Source organism: Geotrypetes seraphini, chromosome 1 (assembly GCF_902459505.1).
Source record: "Geotrypetes seraphini chromosome 1, aGeoSer1.1, whole genome shotgun sequence".
In the NCBI taxonomy this organism is placed as follows: Eukaryota; Metazoa; Chordata; class Amphibia; order Gymnophiona; family Dermophiidae; genus Geotrypetes; species Geotrypetes seraphini.
In genome coordinates this window covers 457,424,065-457,440,191 of record NC_047084.1, presented here as the reverse complement: position 1 = coordinate 457,440,191, position 16,127 = coordinate 457,424,065, and the positions used below count along the sequence as shown (strand labels likewise).

The window sequence follows — 16,127 nt, the reverse complement described above, 5'->3', positions numbered from 1 at the left end:
CATGTCATTCTCTAGTGTGAATGTAATGCTGTGTAGTCCAACATATGCATAAAAAAACTGCTGAATTAAACCTAAAAATTAAGCTAAAGTAAAATTCAGCTTAAAACAGCACTGGTGAAAATCAGTTCTGCACTTTAAAAGTGATCACGCAAAGAAACCTAAGTCTAGGTGCTTATTTCCCAGCTCTGAAAATGCTACAGATCTAGCTAGAAAACAAAAGAGGATGCTTAGTAATATGTACAGTAGAAGAGAAAAAGATATAGTTCTAAGAACCAGTACACAGTTCAATTTTACAAATAAAGCCAAAATAAATGTTTCTTATACATTTGGCTAAAATAAGGAAGTTTAGTTTTGTACTCCAGTATATATAATCCTAGCATTTCAAAATCCTAGATAGCTTTCTGCTTTAAGTTGCCTTTTCCTCAATTTTCCTGCTTATTATGTTAGAATGTTTTCACAAACTATTTCTCACCCAGAATCTGGAAACCACTACTTGGAGTAATTCACAAATGAAAAGGGATAACATAAGCCCTTGTGGAACTTTTAACATTAAACCATAATAATCATATAAAATGGCTTGCCTAATGTAAAAAGAAAAAAAAAACTAAACTCAAATAGCGCTCAATGTTCTAGAAATTTTTGAACCTGAGTATATGAAGTTCAAAGGAACATCTACTCTATAACCCATTTTGCTGTTTTCGTATGTAAAGTGTATTACTCTCTACAGTGAACTTTTTTTTGAGATTCGAAGAGAGCTGTACAGGGACGACAGGAACCCGCTGGGATCCTGTGGGATTCCCCTTTGGGTCATGGTGATGTCCACTCAGGTCACAGGGATTCTGGGGGATCCCCCTCGTGTTGCAGGGATCCCGTGGGGTTGGAGGCAGTTCAAGGGACTTGAATACCTTGGTGCGCCTCCTTTTCCTGTCCTCCATCCGCACTCGCTCCTCAACAAAGCAGCGTGCAGCACTCCCAGCATGCCACCAGTAGCCAACCGGGAAGCTTTCCCTCTGACGTCAGAGCTGATGTCAGAAGGAAAGCTTTGGGTCAGCAGCATGCAGGGCCCTTGGTCCTTCAAAGAAGTTCAGCTGGAAGACGGGAAGGAGGCAACTGACCTGGACATTTCTGGTACAGTTTTGTGGGAGGGGGGCAGAAAGGGAGGTAGCAGGTGCACATGTGTTGGACCAAGAAAGATGGGAGAGAAGGAGCATGAACTTGGGATAAAGGAGGGAGCACGTTGGGACATGGGTGGGGCCCAAACCTGGGACATGGGAGGGAGCGCATTTGGACATAGAATGAGGGAGGGGGCATGAACTTGGGACAGAGGAAGGGGGCGCAAACTTGGAACATAGGAAGGAGGGAGGGCAAGAGATGCTGAGGTGTGGGAGGGAAAAGAAAGGGAGAACTGTTGAGAATTGGGTGAGAGTGAGAGGGAAAGAGATATAGTGCACATGGGGATATGAAGAAAGAGGAGAATTTTTGGTCATAGGGAGGGAGAGGATTGAGTTACAGATGCATAGGTAATGGAGAAATGAGGGAGAAATGTGGTGGAGAGGGAACAGTGGGACAGATTGAAAGGAATGCAAGAGGGAGGAATGTTGGACATTGTGATAGAGGGAGAGATGTGGCATGGTGCTGGAGAGGGGTGATAGAAGGAGAAATGTTGGACATGGGGCTGGTGGGCAGGGACAAAAGATGCTGCACATGGTCCGGGGGATGAGAGAGGGAAAAATGTTGGATGTGGCAGTAGAGGGGATAGGAGAGAGGCACCCTGGATCTCTCTCTCTTTCCCAGCTCCCTTTGCTGCAAGGGAGAGAACAAGAGAAAGATGTTGGACAGTAAGCGAGAGAGAGGAAGACATGTTGCACATGGGGGTGGAGGAGAGAGGAAGAAATGCTGTGCGGGAGTAGAGAGGGGAAAAAGAGGGAAATTGATCTAGGACAGAAGGGAATAAGGATGCTGTACAATGGGAGGAAGGGAAGGGAGAGGGAGAACTGCTCTCTACCAAGCGCAGCAGTCGCTGGCAGCATCCCTGAGCCACTGAGGTGCCAGGGACACTACTGCTGCCTACCAAGCTTGGCAAAAGGGACCCCCGGCCACCTACAGAGGAAGTCCTCAGCTGACATAGCTTGGGGGTCCTCATCAGCTGGAGTATTTATCCTCTATAATAAAACCCTAAGTGCTCATGCGCACTTAGGAGACCGTGATCCCTGCTGCTGTGATGTGTGCCTCCGTGCCGAATTTGATTTGAGGCACTTGGGGTGGCTTGCGGCACGTGGGGCAGAAGGAGAGCGACTTTTCGGTGGTTTCTGCATGTGCAGTAGAGCGTGTGGCAATTTTCCCATCTGTAGGAGCCTGTGGCGGTTTAAACATTGCCTTTCTTCCACGATGCTGTGACCCCGAAACCACTGTAGACCACCACGAAAACCGGGTAAAAGGTAAAATGAAGGGAGAAGGGCTACTGCTGGACAGGGGGAGCAGGGAAGGGGGTGCTTCTGAACAGGGGGGAGGTAAAAGGAAGGTAGAAGGGCTGCTGCTGGACAGGGGAAGCAGGTAAGGGGTGGTGGTGGACAGCTGAGGAAAGATAGAGACAGAAAGAAAGAAAGACAGGCAGACAACGGCCAAGGAGAGAGAGAAAGAAAGACAGACACACCCATGTATTCTAGAACCCATTAATGTAACGGGCTTAAAAACTAGTATTTTATAGTTACACTAGAGGCTGTGGCAGAGACCCATTTACAAAGTATGTATTCTTCCGAATTAATATTTCCAAATTAATAAAATGTCTTTGCTTATTTGTAAATGGGTCTGTACCAGAGCCTTTAATTCAGTAGCATAATTAAATGAAATAACTACTTTTGAAGTTTATAGGGACGGGTGGGGATTGATTCAATTACTTGTGGGGATGGGTTTGATTCCACTGGGGATGTGCAGGTACGGGCTTGATTTCTGGCCCTGTGCAACTCTAAAATTCGAAGCCTGCAGCTTTGATTCAAGAGCTATTGGTGTAGATCAAGAATGTCAAACTCAAAGGCCTGACAAGGGGCAAATAATCAAGGTTTAAGTTTGTGGGCTGCAAAAACATCATTTTTCTTAGAAACTTAGGTTTATTTTGGAAAGTACAGTATAAAAAAAGAACAAGAGCAACGGTAAAATTAGTGTTTTCTTCCTGACATTTGGCATCTCTTCTCTGCTACTATTTTTCCTATTTCGGGGGAAATCTTGTCTGCAGTGATTACTTTTAAAACTGACCCAAGGTGAATATTGGTAATTCTGGATCTGATAGGAGATTTATTTCCTTTCATAAGTGTAAATAACTGCTTGCACCGATAAGTACTTCCAAACATGAAATAATTTCATATGCGAATTTTTGAGTATTTTCAAACCTAGCTGGCAAATATTTGCAAAATTCAAGCAAGCTAACTTCACTGTATTTTGTCTTCAAATCTGAATCACACTGGATCTCAATTACTTCTATTTCCATATAATTAGGTACTGATTCTATATTTATTGAGAAAATCAAAGAAAACTTATATTCCAAAGATTTAAAATCTGCAAATCTTGTTTCAAACTTGGTTCTAAGGCTTAAAATTTTTTCTGCTTATTTTTGATATGATGCAATTTCACCTAAACTTGATTTGTTTACGTTGCATGTCAGAAAGTGCATTAAATCTTCGTTTTTCAACTGCTTTTCCCAAAGAACTAGCTTACATTGGAATGCTTTAACTTGATCACACATATTCGTAATGATCTGAACTTTTCCTTGTAGTTTTAAATTTAAATCGTTTGTGTTTTGTTATCAACTATACTGGATCAGAAAATAACCTTGTGTCTTGATTTTTAGTTATTAAAAACTGATATATTTCTTCTTTCAAGTCCCAGAATTGTTTAAGGACCTTGGAGCAGGATAGCCAATGTACTTCGGTAAAGTAGGGCAAACCAGAATATTCGCTTTCAAATTCACTTAAGAAAGAGAATTGTCGCTAATTTAAGACTTGAGATCTTATGAAATTGATAATTTTTTGACAAATGTCAACACAGGTTCTGTTATGTTCCATCTGCCCGGTCCTGCTTACCCTGGACATTGGATGAAGATTTACTGAAGCTAAGTTGTGCTGTTTTCATTTTTTGGGAGTTGGTTGGGGGGGTTTCCAGAGTGGTAGCTGTAACTGTTCTCACCTGTGTTCATTTTACACTATTTTTGATGGTGGTAGTGTTAGTTTGATTTAAAACACACACAGGTTCCCTATGATGGTGTGTAGGTGGTGGCCTTACAGGCGCCACCTTGTTGTGTGAAGCGTTGGAGCAGTGCTCCCGTCGCTGATCCTTCACACTGAGGGTTCCTAAACCTTACAAAATTCTTATAGTTATTCACAGTTAAGTGTTTAGTTTCAACACCAACTGTTGATTTTCTTTTTTGGGGTGTGTACTGTTATGCTACCACTCTTGGAACCCTTGACCATTTTTGCCTTTTTGTCGGCATTATGACTAGAGGCATAAACATGTCTTCGGTACCAAAGGCGCCTGCATCGTAGTGCTTGATAAGAAAAAGCAACTGGTTATACTCGTACGTTGTATCGTTTTCGACTGTCTTAGATAGGCGACTGCTTGGCACCAATGGATTGTGAGAGAAATTTTGCGACTCTAGTTATGACTTATTGGATTACATTGGCTGGGCCGCAATTTGACATTCTTGATGTAGATAGATGAAGCTGGAACAGCTTCCCTTTAGGAGTAACACTTCCATCCCTAAAACAAGTCCAGATAGATTACTTGGTGTTCGTATTCTTATTAACTTTCTTAGTGTTTGCTGTAGCTCTTTTTATCCTATATGCCCTTTTTATCTTGGACTGAAATGCTACAGTTATGTTTTCTAATTTAAAAAGAAGCATTGAGATTGAGATGAATATAGAAATTGCAGTTACGGGTTCTACAGATAGTTTTTTGGGTTTTTTTTTTTTCTTTTTAGATAGTGTTTAAAATTATACCTTCCAATCATTTATTATTGCTTCTTGTTTCTGGAGCTTCTCTTTTTGTTTTGTAGTGTGGTGGTGGTTTCTTTTGTTTCCTGGAATGGCAAAAAAATGTATAATCGGTCTGTTGTGTTCAGGAGTTCCATACCCACTGATTTCATCAAGGATACAAAGCAATTTAATTCTTCTTCCTCTGTGGTGCCAGGACTGTTCTGCCATGGTTCAGATATTGTATTTTGATTTTAAGCAGAATCTAATGTGCTTTTCTGCTAAAACTTCAAAGGTTTTGCAGTTCATTTTGTTTGGTAAAGAAAACCTGTAATTGTTATAAAACCTCAACCTGAAGCTGGGCCTTGCCCTTTCACTAGCCTACACAAAAGCTAGCTTAGGGCTAGATTCACTTACCTTCCGATCCGTGTCCGACTGGAGGCAGGCTGACCGATTCACTAACCATCTTCATGCAAATGGAGGTGATCGGTGGCACGCTTCCAACAGACTGCACAGGATTGGATTGAGCCCTGACAGTAGTGCCAGGAGAATCAGCCTCCTGTCACTGCTGTCAGGACTCTGCTGGCTTTTTTTTTTTTTTTTTTTTAAATAGGCCGCAAAATATCAGGTCTATTTAAAAAAAAAAAAAAAAAGCCTCCCCTGTGCTGAACACCCCCCCGAACTGGCACACCCTCCCCCGATCGGCACAGCCTGACCTGACACCCCCATAAATGTTGGCAGCAGGAGGGGTGCTCAGTCCCTCCTGCTCCATAGGCCTCTCACCCCCCTGACTGGACAGGATGGCCCACCCCCGGCACTGTCCATATCTAAAAATTGGGAGCAAGAGAGGTTCCTCCTGCTTCGTACACCTCCCACCCCCATCCGACTCAACGGTCCACCCACATGTGGGCCCGGCAACCTACGACTTGGCCCATATTTAAAAGTTGGGAGTAGGAAGGGTGCTCGGTCCCTCCTGCTCCGGACGCACCCATCTTGGCCAGGCACCCCCTACCTTCAAGTTGGGAGCAGGAGGGGTGCTTAGTCCCTCCTGCTCCTCTGGATTCCAGCGACGCATCTGCCTGGGCCTTAAGCCCCGCCCCGGTGCATCATGTGATGCACAGGGAGGAGCCTAAGGCCTTGATTGGCTCAGGTGCCTCGGGCTCCTTCCCCCTTGGGAGGGGCCTGAGGTGCCTGAGCCAATCAGGGACTTCCTTAGGCTAAGCCCTAAGGGAGTCCCTGATTGGCTCAGGCGCCTCAGGTCCCTCCCAAGGGGAGAGAAGCCCGAGGTGCCTGAGCCAATCAGGACCTTGGGCTCCTCCCTGTGCATCACATGATGCACCGGGGCGGGGCCTAAGGCCCAGGCAGACGCGTCGCTGGAATCCAGAGGAGCAGGAGGGACTGAGCACCCCTCCTGCTCCCAACTTGAAGGTAGGTGGTACCTGGTCGATGGGGTGCCGGGCCAGGGAGTTCCTTGCTGGGCATTGCCGGGGAATGTGTGGGAGGCCTACGGAGCAGGAGGGACAGAGCACCCCTCCTACTCCCAACTAAGTATGGGCCATGCTGTGCTGGGTGTTACCGGGCCCGCACGGGAGGGGTGTCGGGGGAGGTGTGAGGCCTACAGAGCAGGAGGGACTGAGCACACCTCCTGCTCCCAACTCTTAGATATGGGCCGTGCCAGCGGTGGGCCCTGCTGGGGTAGCAGGAGGAAGTGGGCATCCCTCCTGCTATTTGTGGGTCGCTGGGGGAGGGGGGTCGTTTGGCAGGGGGGCCATTCGGCCGTTTTTTGACAGGCCTGCCTGTCTCTTCATTTTTTTTTTTTTTGTGTGTGTAAATATCTGTGCCATGGGAAAAAAAAAGAATAAAAAGACAGGCAGGCCTTTCAAAAAACCTGCAGACCTGTTGGTAACTCAGTTACCGACAGGTCTGCAGCAGTCAGGTTTGCTAATAGTACAACCCGATTCAAAATAGCCAAGAAATTGTTAGTGAATCAGTCGCTTGGCCATTTTGTGTGGGGTTTTACTAATTTGCATGGGAGGATCGGGATCGGATCGCTGTAGGTGTTAGTGAATAGTGCAGGAGGGAAATCTGGCCGCAAAGGGGTAGCAAACCGATTGATACACGATCGGTCACTGGCTGCCCATATATCAGTGATGGAGGTGATAACAACACAGAAATTAGGGGGTAATTTTCTCTAATGGTTAGAGAGAGACTCAAGGGCTTTAATTTACAAGAATAGAGTGAATCTGCTCCATCTGAATTTAAGAAAGCCTGGGACAAGTATATTGGATTTCTAAGGGAGAGGAAGGAATATTAGATGACATAGATATGCAGACTAGATAGGCCATATGCTCTCTGCCTTTATTTTTCTATGTTTTCTATATGGAAACAGGATCTTCTCAGTCATACATAAATGATAAATGAGATCAGCTGCTGTGGCAGTTTGGATAGGCTCACTCAGAAAAAGCCTAAACTTTCAGGGTGTGTAAGTGCTTCTGCCGTTGTAAAGTGTTTGTGCCTGGCCTATAGTGCTGAGGGGGGGGGGGGGGTGGGAACTGACCTTGTTGGCAGGGTGGATTTTATTTTTCTTTCTAATAACTAAACTCCATTACCAAACCAGGCATAGCATATTCAGTTGAGGGCTAGTTATCTTAGATTCTTTTATCTCCAGTACTGTAATCGTGCCTGCATTCTGGCTAGCACAGACTTCTCATTTGTCTTCCTTGGCAACAGCTAGCTTGCATCCACTATTAGAGAGAAGTCAATCTGGCCTAGCTTGCTACAAAATCATTGCTACTGTGGAAAATGCTGGGACTTTTTCCATAGAGTAACTTTTTTTCTTTTTTGTCCCCTTTGGTGTCGATGTCAGTTCAACTACATGCAAAGGTGATAGCCAGTGACAGGCTTTCCTACTACACATTCTTTTGCATCATTTTTCTCTCCTCCTGAATTTACCAACACTCTGAGATACCGTACATGTAGCTATAGTTTTCCATTGCATTAGGTAAGCGCAGAGCTGGGAAGGGAAAGTGTGGTTGTTGCTTTGTTACTGGGGCATTGGAAAAGCAGTATGGTATGAGGGGAAAATTTTGAATGATTTTCAAGCTTTGAAGAGCATCTGATGTCCTTGGATGTAACTACATACCCCTGCAGACTACAGTAAGCTCTTACAGATAGCTACACTTATAACTACCATAAAGGGGAGTTATCACTCTTAAAACAAGAATTGCTTTATCTGTGTGGCTTTGCAAACCTGTATTAAGAACCTTGAGCACCCAGTGTAATTATATGCTCGCTCTAGTGTATAGACTTCTCATGCATATTTAATGGAACCAGTGTACTTCCAGTTTTAACATGCTTAAGTTTGTGCGCGTACAGATGTTAATTTTTAACAATTTCAGATTTTAATTTGCTTTTAGAATATTCATTTTTACTAATTTCCTTTTCCACCATATCCTCTGTTTGAACGTATTCAACTGGCAGGTTTTTTTTTTTTAATGTATTGGTAAGATTTTATATGAACATAAGGAGAATACTGATATGTTAGTACCCACAGCCCAGTTGTAGAGGATAGTGGTTCACAGGAATATCATGTCACATCAGTGTTCAATCTGGTATTGCCAGCAGTAGGCTATAAAGTATAAAATAACTTTTAATATCTAGAGTCCATTACTCAAATAATTATGGGTTTTGCTCATGACTGTAAATTTGACTTAGCTTGTACCCAGCTATAGTAGAAATATTCAATGTATTTGTAAATATCTTTATTGATATCAACTGTTTTGAACAATGAAGAAGAAAGACAAAGCAGATAGTATCCAGAAAATAAGTAAACCCATTGCAAGAATAATAACATATCCCATCCACCCCAAATATCCTACCCCACCTGCCTTCATAACTATAATAATTATCTGCTCTGTTAATGTATTATAATACATAAAAACTATACACAGCAAAAGTTTCTTGGTTTGTGGACTATTTTTCCTGGTGTAGAATATAGCTGCAGACCTCTTATCCAACCAAACTAAAATGTGGACCTGACTTAAAGGGTAGGTTATGTCCTAGCAGAGAAAGACAGCTCAGAGCTGATCTCTCTCTTCTTTATAGGGACTGCTGCTACCTACACTAGAGAATGACACGGGGACAAATTTTTCCCCATCCCCGCAGAAACTCATTTTCTTGTCCTGTCCCTTTCCCATTCCTGCAAGCTCTGTCCTCATCTGCACAAGCCTCAAACACTTTAAAATCATAAGTGTTCAAGGCTTGTGCGGTTAAGGCGGAGCTTATAGGAATGGGACAGTGACAAAACCCGCAGGGACAGGGAAATTGAGTTCCTGCAGGGACGGGGAAAAAATTGTCCCCATGTCATTCTCTAGCCTACAATTCCTAAATAGCTCATATCAAGCAAAGCTAAGCTAACTAAAGGCTATTATTATGTTTTGGGTAGTAACTAATACAGGAATGGGAATTCTTGGGAGGACAGGCACCATTGAGGTCAAAGCTATTTAGTCTAACAAATTCAGAAAGCTAACAGTGAGTATGTTATAGCCCATTCTGAAAGTAGTCATATTTTTGGTGTAAGGTAAACAAAGATGTTACAAGTATGTATTCTCAAGACACAGGAAAATTCTTCACTCATGGGGTGATTTCACAGACTGAGCCCAACACAGCAAGTGCTGTTCCAGCGACTTTCCAGAAGCATTTGAACAGGTTTTCCATGCTTATGTGCTTGCTCCCACCTGCTGCTGTCATTAGGAACTCCTCTGTCTCAACTTTTCTGCAGAGCTGATCAGGCCTGTCTTTGATCTATTATGTCAGTGCTATTCTTAGGCCTTACAGCCAGTGGCGTACCAAGGGGGGGGGAGTGGGAGGGGCAGTCCGCCCCGGGTGCCAGCCCTGAGGGGGTGCTCCCGGCCTTGCCGTTCAGTCCCCCCCCCCCACCCCCGAAGGACCGCTCGCCCCACTGACCTTCCTGCACCACCTGTGAAGCAGCCCGCAGCAGGATCGCGATGTCAGCAATCCCTACGCTGCTTAGGCGCTGCTTCCTGCGCCGCGGTCCTGCCCCTCCTCTGACGTCAGAGGAGGGGCGGGACCGCGGCGCAGGAAGCAGAGCCTAAGCAGCGCAGGGATCGCTGACGTCGTGATCCTGCTGCGGCTGCTTCATAGGTGGTGCAGGAAGGTCAGTGGGGCGAGCGGTCCTTCGGGGGTGGGGGGGGACTGAACGGCAAGGCCGGGAGCATAGGTAATGCTGCTTCATAGGTGGTGCGGGGAGGCCAGGGGGGCGATCGGTCCTTCGGGGTGGGGCGGGCGGGCAGGCAGGCAGGCTTTCAAGGGGGAGGGGGGTGACAGGCAGGCAGGCCTTCAAGGGGGGGGACAGGCAGGCCTTCAAGGGGGGGACAGGTCTACAAGGGGGTGGGACATGCCTACAAGGGGGTGGGACAGGCCTTCGGGGGGGGGTGCAGGCCTTCGGGGGGGGTGCAGGACTTCAGGGGGGTGCAGGACTTCCGGGGGGTGCAGACCTTCAAGGGGGTGCAGGCCTTCAAGGGGGGGGACAGGCAGGTAGGCCTTCAAGGGGGGGACAGGCCTTCAAGGGGAGGACAGGCCTTCAAGGGGGGTGCAGGCCTTCGGGGGGGGGGAGCAGGCCTTCGGGGGGGTGCAGACCTTCAAGGGGGGCTGCAGGCCTTCGGGGTGGGTGCAGACCTTCAAGGGGGTGCAGGCCTTCAAGGGGGGGACAGGCCTTCAAGGGGGGGACAGGCAGGCAGGCCTACAAGGAGGGGACAGGCCTACAAGGGGGAGACAGGCCTACAAGGTGGTGGGACAGGCCTTCAAGGGGGGGACAGGCCTTCAAGGGGGGGACAGGCCTTCGGGGGGGGTGCAGACCTTCAAGGGGGGGGACAGGCCTTCAAGGGGGGGGACAGGCAGGCAGGCCTTCAAGGGGGTGGACAGGCCTTCAAGGGGGGGACAGGTCTTCAAGGGGGGACAGGCCTACAAGGGGTGGGACAGGCCTTCAAGGGGGGTGCAGGCCTTCAAGGGGGGACAGGCAGACCTTTAAGGGGGGACAGGGAGACCTTTAAGGGGGGACAGGCCTTTGGGGGGGACCCTGGTTTAGATGTACACGGAGGGAAGGAGGTGTTCAAAGAGACGTGCATATGCCAAACTTTGGGGGGGAGGAAGAAATAATGGGTCTGAAAATAGAGGAGAGGGAGAGAGATGATGGACCATGGGATTTAGGGAGGGAAGGAACAGAAAGGGAGAGAAATTTGACACAAGGGATGGTGTGGAGGAGGGATAGAGATACTGGATAGGAGGGTAATTGGGAAAAGAAAGGGAGAGATGGTGGACTCTGGGGTGGTGGGGAAGGAGGGAGAGATGCCGGATGAAAGGGTAGTTAAGAAAAGGTGGATCTGTGGAGGGAGATGAAAAAAAGGAAAGATACCAGACTTCCTGGGGAGGGAAGGGAAATGGAAAGGGAGGACAGAGTTGGCAGATGGATAGTTAGCATGCAGAAAGAAGGAGACCCTGGCAAGCAAGTTATCAGAAGAAAACCAGAGCCTTGGACCAACAAGATTTGAAATATAACCAGACAACAAAAGGTAAAAAATTAATTTTATTTTCTGTTTTGTGATTATAATATGTCAGATTTGAAATGTGTATCCTGCCAGAGCTGGTGTTGGACTGCAAACGTGAGGTAGGATTTAACAGAGAGAAGAAAAGTCCTTTTTGTTTCTTTATTTTATTTCCACCACAGCGCCAGTGTGGTTAGGAGAAGCCAAAGGGGGTGAAAAAGCTATAAAACCCACCAGGAGTTTTGAAAAAAATCACCCAACTGGGCAGGAAAATCGAATTGAAAAACCAATTCAATAGGGTGAATCGAATCAAAATTTTTTTTCCTGAATCTGGCAGCATTAGTTTGCGCTACTGTCTTAGACTTTAGGACCTGGGATTGGGGAGAGATGGCATCCTCAGTACTTTATAATGCAAGTGAAACGAGGATTTGGTCAGACCTTTGAAGGGTCTGCAGAAAAAAAATATTGTATAGGCAGGGGACATGAGACAGCAGGAAACGGGAACTTTTCTTCCTTCTATTTTTGTGAATGGAAAGGCTGAGGATGTCAGAGAGTTCAGTTAAAATATGTGCTTTATAAGAAAATATAATAATGTGTTTTATAAAGTTTATAGCATAGCTGGCCTACCCAGTGAGGTGTTCCTAGTGGTGGTGGTGGCAGCGTGTCAATGTGTTGAGAGGAAGAGGTGGTCTGGGAAATTCTGCTGAGCAAACTCCGGGCTCATTTCCACCCCCCAGTTAGTCCACTCCACTCAACTGGTTCACACACTGAGTGGGTCTTTGGGTGTTGTTTTGGGATCTCTTCCAGTGGTTTATCAGTATCTCCTTCTGGTCCAAGGAAGGAAACTTTGTTATCCTTAGCACTGACCTACAGAATATGTTTGTAACAGCGCTGCTTGTGTGGCATTAGGCTATGTAGTGATCGAAAGAAAAAAACAGACCTTTGCACATTTTTGCACTATATGGTGGGTGTATGAGGAGATTCACATTTCCTGCACAGTTAAGTCCATGTGAAGTTACCTTGTGCTGTATTTGACATCTAGCAAGGTCTCTGTTTGAAAGGAAAGATCTAAACTTAAAAATGAAGTGGCCAGAAGTTATGGTAAAAGCAGATAGTGTAGCTGGTTTTAAGAAAGATTTGGACAAATTCCTGGAGGAAAAGTCCATAATCTGTTATTAAGACATGGGGGAAGTGTCTGCTTGCCCTGGATCGGTAGCATGGAATGTTGCTACTCTTTGGGTTTTGACCAGGTATTAGTGTCCTGGATTGGCTACCATGAGAATGGGCTACTGGGCATGATGGACCATTGGTCTGATCCAGTTAGGCTATTATGTTATGTTCTCATCTGTAGGGGCCTTTGTTTTCACTTATTTTAATGTATTTTTTTTCTGGGAACTTATCAGTGTTTTTTATAATGGGAACAAAAATGGAAGAGAATTAATGTGTGTGGGATGAGGGGGTAACTAATTTCTTCAGATAAATAATTCAATCCACCTCAAACAGACATAGGAGAACTCACGCACCATTCACACACCCTCCAACCAAAAACATCAAAAGAAAAAAACTGTTCGACAACCTCCTAGCCATTCGAGCTGCAACACTCGACCCCCAACTCTACAACCAGTTGACATCGACCACAGACTGCAAAACCTTCAAAAAGAAATAAAAACCCTTCTATTCAAAAAACACATAAAACCAAACTAACACAATCAGAACTGTCCCAAGCATCACCTGCAACTACTCCATATGTACTTCTGATGTCATGACAATTCAGACATAATTTATGTTATGTTATGTTTGGAATATAAGAAAATTTTCACTGCCCGTTTCTATTCTGACCATTTATTCCGTTTCATGGTCATTACAAAAAATATTTTTTTACATGGGGGGGGGTGTCAAAAAATGATGGGCCCCGGGTGCCACATACCCTAGGTACGCCACTGCTTACAGCCAAATAACAATAAAAAAAATCTTGTTACTGTCATGTGGCTTACTTTCACAGTTCCCCAGTAATTTCTCTAGGTAGCTTTTCCATAAAAATCCTGACAGAAATTTTGTCACTATTGTCATGTTGTTTTGCTGTGCCTAGTTTGAAACAATTTTTATTGATGACTAAAGCAATACAACCAAGCAAAGATATGAGAGCTCAACAGCACAAGAAAACAAATACAGATATAACAAAAACCAAACAGTAAGTCCATCAAGTTTAACCATCCCCCTATCCCAACTCCCCCCTTTCCCTCCCCTGGTTCCACCCCCCATTCCACCCTCGCGCAAAAGATAACCAGCCACAAAGACTAACCCACCCTCACCTACAAAACATACCACCCCCAGGTCTGTTCAAATATGAACACGGGCATTTGTAGACAAGATATGTAAATATGGAATCCAAATCTTGACATCATCCCATCAATTCATGCAGTTTATTCCTCCAATACCAAATAGAGGGTGCCTCCCTAGATATCTAATGATTTAAGATACATTTCTTTTTGCTGTGCCTGTCTTCCAAATGATCTTTCCTAAAAGAAAACCTCCATTGACCTCAAGATGTGACCTGTTGCATTGAAACACATCTATTACCTGACCATGATTCCTCTCTTTGTACTTTCTACTCACAAATGTCAAAGGGATTCATAGCCATGAGGAGCTTTTTGGTGACAAGACCAATCCATCCGCATTGAAAATGTTTGGTCTCCATTGATCCAGGAGCTGCTGGGGATACATTGGTATCAAGAGTGTTCAATTAATTTCAATATTGATTACTGTAGAGCCCACTGGGAGTGGTAATGGTCCAGTTCCCGCCCAAAAGAAGAGGAAAGCTTCATCCTCATCTTATAAGGAGTGCACATAATACAGGACAGCAGGTAGAGACTTAGGTGTCTCAACATGGCCCTTGTCAGTGTGGAGGAGTAGCCTAATGGTTAGTGCAGTGGACTGAGGTCCTGGAGAACTGGGTTTGATTCCCACTGCTGCTCCCTGTGACCCTGGGCAAGTCACTTAACCTTCCATTGCCCCAGGTACAAAAAAAACCCTCACCTTAGATTGTGAGCCCACTAGGGACAGAAAAAGTACTTGTATATAATATGTACAATACTGTGTACATCTAGGAACGCTTTAGAAATGATAAGTAGTAGTAGTAGTAGTAGTGTGTGGTACTGAGGTTGTTGCTGTCCTTGAAGCCTCTCGATGTAAGGACTGCCATCCTTGGTGCCATTGGAGAGGATGCAGAAGCCTTCACAGAGCCTTATAGTAACCCTAATCTAATCTATATGTTTTTGTTTTGTTTTTAATTATTGATTTTTAAACTTTAATAGTGCAATACAAATGATACATCATACAAACTGCATAAAACACACTATTAACTATATAATTATTACATTAGATAATAATTTTCTCCCCTTATCTTAATTATTAAAACAGTAATACGTATTATATAATTTCAATATTATAATGAAATATATTAAATCCTCCACCCTCCCTGGATGTTCAAGGACTCTAATGAAAAAAGAAAGAAGCATAAACCTAATTATAATGTAATAAAATTAGTCAATGGACTCCATACATTATTAAAGGACTTATTATTCCCCCAATGCTCTGCTCTCATCCTTTCATACTTATATGTGGTACACACAGTTACCCACCAAAAAGTAAAATTAATCCTATCATGATTTTTCCAATTAAGAGTAATAAATTGAACCCCTATTCCTGTCAAGATCAGGAAAAGGCCACTTTTATACTTATTTATAGTAGGTTTAACATGAAGTATCGTACACATATTATCGCCTCATATGACAAGGGGATAGATGATTCAAGCTACACTACAGTATCACTTGGACATCCGAGCCGTAGAGCCAGTTCCTGACCATGAATCAGGCTCTGGCAGATACTCTTTGTATTTCAGAGTGCCAAAGCAAGGCTCAGAGGACTGGCAGTCATTGCCTTTCTGGGAATTCCTGCCCTTTCGAATGTGCATTTCGAAACAGTGCATTTGGTCATCACTGCTGTAACCCTGGAGGAATTAATTGTATCCCTGGATCTGACAGAGGCTTATCATCATATTTCTTTTTTCTGTGGGCATCGAAAGTATTTGAGATTCATGTTCTTCAGCAGCATTTCCAGTTCTCAGCCCTTCCCTTTGGACTGGTGATGGCTCCCCACGCCTTCACCAAAGTGCTGGTGATAGTGTGGCAGTCTACCCCTGCAGGATGGGGGTCCTAGTTTATACCTATTTGGCCATCTGGTGGCACAGGGCACCGTCACGGCTGGAGTGTATGCAGGCAGTGGAGACGATGGTGTCCTTTTTATAGCACTGGGGCTGTATTGTCCATTTTCAGATGAGCTGACACCTTCTCCGACCTTGGAATATCGGGGAGTTCGGTTCAACACGGTCCCAAGGCCATGACTTTCTGAGCCATGCAGACTGAAGTTCCAGAACCAGATCATGAGTCTCTTAGCACTTCCAAACCCCACTGCCTGTCACTCCTTACAGGTGTTGGGGTCCATGGCTGCATCCCTAGGGGTTGTGCCGTGGGCCAGGGTGCGCATACAGCCTCTTTAAGGGGTTACTCCTCTTTCAGTGGTCCACTCAAGTTTCAAGTTTATT

The 16,127-nt window shown here is 45.0% G+C and overlaps 1 protein-coding gene across 3 annotated transcripts in view; it reads left to right on the top strand.

The window, feature by feature from the left end:
* LOC117349164 (protein bicaudal D homolog 2-like) overlaps positions 1-16,127 on the top strand; it is a 136,539-nt gene that overhangs the window by 70,102 nt on the left and 50,310 nt on the right. The gene's annotated exons all lie outside the window — the stretch shown is intronic.